This window comes from Microtus pennsylvanicus, chromosome 1 (genome assembly GCF_037038515.1).
Source record: "Microtus pennsylvanicus isolate mMicPen1 chromosome 1, mMicPen1.hap1, whole genome shotgun sequence".
In the NCBI taxonomy this organism is placed as follows: domain Eukaryota; kingdom Metazoa; phylum Chordata; class Mammalia; order Rodentia; family Cricetidae; genus Microtus; species Microtus pennsylvanicus.
Window position 1 is genome coordinate 131,136,890 of NC_134579.1, and position 4,633 is coordinate 131,141,522.

General features: G+C 47.3%; 1 pseudogene; it reads left to right on the forward strand.

Moving 5' to 3' along the window:
* The first annotated feature begins 449 nt into the window (after window positions 1-449).
* LOC142852258 (keratin, type I cytoskeletal 18 pseudogene) lies at window positions 450-1,688 on the forward strand (annotated as a pseudogene).
* The last annotated feature ends 2,945 nt before the right edge of the window (window positions 1,689-4,633 follow it).

Here is a 4,633-nt window from a genome sequence, read left to right on the forward strand (position 1 = left end):
ATATTCACCAAATATTAACATATGTATAGTAATTATAAAGATTAGTATAATTGGTATGTATATTTGTATATAAACATATATATTGATATGTATATATATACATATAGATACCAGTCATGGCTGTATACAGGTAGAAAATAAATGAAGTAAGTTTAAATAATTGGCAAATGATAGTGGGAATTCGTGAAACTATTCTTGTGACTAATCAAAATTAGAAATAATAACATAATAAAAAACTTGAAAATAATTAACAGTTGAAGCTTTCTAAATTTAATTATTACTGTCTGTGGTGACACACTCCCATATTCCCAATGCTCAAGGGATCTCAGGTTGAAGCTAGACTGAGCATAGCATGACCTTGTTTGGATAAATGTTTTAAAAAGTTAAATTTCTGACAGCCGTCCAAACTCCTGTCCTCGTCTCTCGCTTCGCTTTCCTCTCCAGAAAACATGAGATTCGCCACCTGCTCCACCACATTTTCCACCAACTACTGGTCCCTGGGCTCTGTATGGACACTCAGCCAGTGGTCAGGCCTGCCAGCAGCGCGGCCAGTGTCTATGCAGGTGCCGGGGGCTCCAGTTCCTGGATCTCCATGTCCTGCTCCACACGCATCTGCGGTGGCTCTGTGGGGTCTGCAGGCCTGGTTGGAATTGGTGGCATCCAGACCAAGAAAGAGACCATGCAAGACATGGATGACCTGGACAGGGTGCAGAGCCTGAAGACTGAGAACAGGAGACTAGAGAGCAAAATCCCAGAACATCTGGAGAAGAAGGGGTCCCAGGGCATCATCAGAGACTTGGGGCCACCATCTCAAGACCATTGAGGGCCTGAAGCCTCAGATCTTTGTGAATTCTGTGGACAATGACATCATCGAACAAAGCTCGTCTTGCTGCTGATGACTTCAGAGTCAAGTATGAGACGGAACTTGATATGCGCCAGTCTGTGGAGAGCGACATCCATGGACTCGGAAAGGTAGTGGATGACACCAACATCACAAAGCTGCAGCTGGAGACAGAAATCGAAGCCCTTGAGGAGGAACTGCTGTTCATGAAGAACCATGAGGAGGAAGTCAAAGGACTGGAAGGCCAGATTGCCAGTTCTGGATTGACTGTGGAAGTGGATGCCCCCAAATCCCAGGACCTCAGCAAGATCGTGGCTGATATCCGGGCCCAATATGAGAAGCTGGCTCAGAAGAACCGTGAGGAACTAGACAAGTACGATGCCAGCAGACTGAGGAGAGGAGAGCACCATGGTAGTCACTACTCAGTCTGTGGAAATCAGCGGTGCGGAGGGCACACTCACAGACCTAAGGCACACCCTCCAGGCCTTGGAGATTGAACTAGATGCCATGAAAAATCAGAAGATCAGCTTGGAGGCCGGATACAACACACAGATGGAGCAGCTCAACGGCGTCCTTCTGCACCTGGAGTCAGAGCTGGCACAAACCCGGGCAGAGGGGCAGCACCATACCCAGGAATACGAAGCCCTGATGAACATCAAGGTCAAGCCTGAGTCTGAGATCACCACCTACCGCTGCTTGCTGGAAGACGGAGCAGGCTTCAGTCTCAGCGATGCCCTGGACTCGAGTAACTCTGCACATTGTCCAGAGGACAACCACCCACATGGTCATGGATGGCAAAGTGGTGTCCACGACCAATGACACCACAGTTCTGAGGCACCGAGGCTGAGAAGGAGGCTACCCCTGGGGACTGAGGGACCAATAAAAGTTGAGAGATCACTGGGGAAAAAAATGTTGAATTTCTAAGTAAAATAAAGAATGAGTTTCTCAAATAAAAAAAAATTAAAGCTCTCAAGTCCAATAAGGGTAAAAAAAGAAAAAGGAGAAGAACTAGAAGAACTGAAAGATCTGGTGGTACACTCCTTTAATCCCACTGGTAGAAATGCAGAGGCCAGAGGATCTGTGAGTTAGGGACAAGTCTGGTCTACAAGAGACTTCCGGGTCAGTCAAGGGTACACAGTAGTTGTTTCTCAAGGTGTGAGTTCTCAGTTACTGCTCCAGTGAGAGGCTGGGGTGTGGCTCAGTGGTAGAGCCCCTGCCTAGAATCCCCCAGTGAGAGGCTGGGGTGTGGCTCAGTGGGTAGAGCCCCTGCCTAGAATCCCCCAGTGAGGGGCTGGGGTGTGGCTCAGTGGTAGAGCCCCTGCCTAGAATCCCCCAGTGAGGGGCTGGGGTGTGGATCAGTGGTAGAGCCTCTGCCTAGAATCCCCCAGTGAGGGGCTGGGGGCATGGCTCAGTGATAGAGCCCCTGCCTAGAATCCCCCAGTGAGGGGCTGGGGTGTGGATCAGTGGTAGAGCCTCTGCCTAGACTCCCCCAGTGAGGAGCTGGGGGCATGGCTCAGTGGTAGAGCACTTTTATAACATGTCATTGATTGGATTCCCAGCATCCAAAATAATTAATTTGAAATTTATAAATGAAGAAAATTAATTAGTTAAAGAGACAGACTTATGGGAGGTGTGTTATTGTCTGGTAATACTACATGACAAGATCATACTTGTCAACTATTTTAGGACTTGAGTTCTGTCTAAACCCTTTTAGAGGAAAATACACAAAAAGTTCTGAAAAATGAGAATTATAAGCAAGACATAGCATACCATCTATTAAAGCATATGACAGAATTATAGCATTAAGGCTGTGGAAATAGCACAGGGTGGGAGCGGGAATAGAGATGAAAAAGTAAAAATACACAATGTTTATAAGAAGAATTCAAAAACCCAGTGAGCATACCACAAGTCTGTGTGCACCATTAGACACCAGAGAAGTGTAACTCAAGGAGCAGAAGGGGCTGGAAATGATGCAGTTGGTGAAAAGGGGGAGCTGGGTAGTGCTCCCCCATTTTGAATACCCCAGCAAATTTCTATGGCCCTTCTGGAAAGCTAGAGAAACACTTCAAAGTGCAACTTCAAAGGCTTTACTGGTGGGTGAAGAGATGGCTCAGCAGAGATAGCTCCTTGTTGTTCTTTCAGAGGACCCAAGTTCAGTTCCCAGCTCCCACACCAGGCAGCTTACACCTGGCTCAGCTCTGGTTCCCCGGAATGTAAGTTCTCTTCAGCCACTGCGCTTACATGCACAACACACACGTAACATTAATTTTTAAATAAAGTCGCATTTTTAAAAGCTATGCTATTATTTGAACGAGTACCCCAGAACACACCTTTGTATAGCAGGCTCTCATGTCTGTAAGGCACTGAACATGCGGAGGTTGGCGGACAGACATAGACTCGGAGGGATGTATGCCTCCTGCAGGCCTGCACCATGTCAGTCTCTGCTGCAGCCGCGGCGCCACTGCTGCTGCTGGTTTCCCCTCATCTGTTTTAGCACTTCCATGACTCCAGTTTCCAGTGGCAAAGTTGTAATCTGTTCATTCACTTGTTTGTTATGCAAGGAGTCGAGCGTGGTCATAAAAAGAAGCCCACCCCAGCCGGAACACATGCAGCGGCTCTTCACCCAGAAACAGCTGGGTCCTGTTAAGGGAGTCAGTCTCTACCTCCTGTTTGGCAGACACTCAAAGGGAAACAAAGGGATGGGAAGCTTTTGAGGATGAAAAAGTAGCGAAAGCCTCGAGTGTGCCCTATTGGTGTGGGGAGGCTGTGGACATGCTAACCCGCATTAGGTGCCCTGTGTGGTTGCTTAAAAGTAAGTATTGGCATCCTCCTAAGGCCTAAGTTGAAAGCATAATTGTGGATACTTCCAGTTATTAATTAAGCCCAGTTCACTGTTACTCAACTATGGTTTTCTAGCCTGGTCCCTGAACTTGTACTGGAGACAACTTGTTCACTTCCCGGGCCAGTCCCTGCAAATTGTGGGTTATAAGTTAATCTTTATGTATCTGTATGGCCTGCGGGTCATCCACCTGTCTGGTCAGTCTCCCATAAGCACAGGGGAACATGCTGGAGACAATGGTTAGTGCTACTTGTAGATTTGACAGACTCGAGAGTCACCTGAGAGATGGGCCTCTGGGTATGCATATAGGGAATGATGTGAATTAGGTCAATTAATGTGGGAAACCCCTATCTTAATTGTGGGTGCTACCATTCCCTGGGCACGAGATCATGAATTGGATTGTAGAAAATGGAGGAAGAACACCAAACATCAGCATTCCTCGCTCTCTGCCCTCTGCTTCCTGAGTGTGGATGCACTGTGATCAGCCAGCTATCAGCCACCTGCTGCGGTGCCTTCCCGGCCATGGTGGACTATAGTGTCCAGATCAGAGGCCAAAGTCAATGCTTCCTTCCGCATGTTGCTTTTGCCAGAGTGTTTCATTAACAACAGTAAAAGAAACTAAAACATTGGGTTTAAAAAAAAATGTGTGTGAGTTATTGTGAAAAAATACCTGAGGGAGGCAGCTTAGAAAAGGAAGATTTGGTTTTGCTCCCTGTTTTACAGCAGGCATACATGGGTTGAGCCGGCTCCATTCCCACGGACCCATGGTGACTTGGAGCACACTGCGGGGGAGAGTGTAACATGAATGGGGCCGGCTTGCTTGTTGTGGTTTTTGTCCTGTCCAGTTCCCCAGCTGTTTAGTCCCAGAGAAAAATCACACATAGATCTCTGTAAGTTACAAAGCTGATTGGCCCATTAGCTCTAGCCTCTCACTGGCTAACTCTCACATCTTG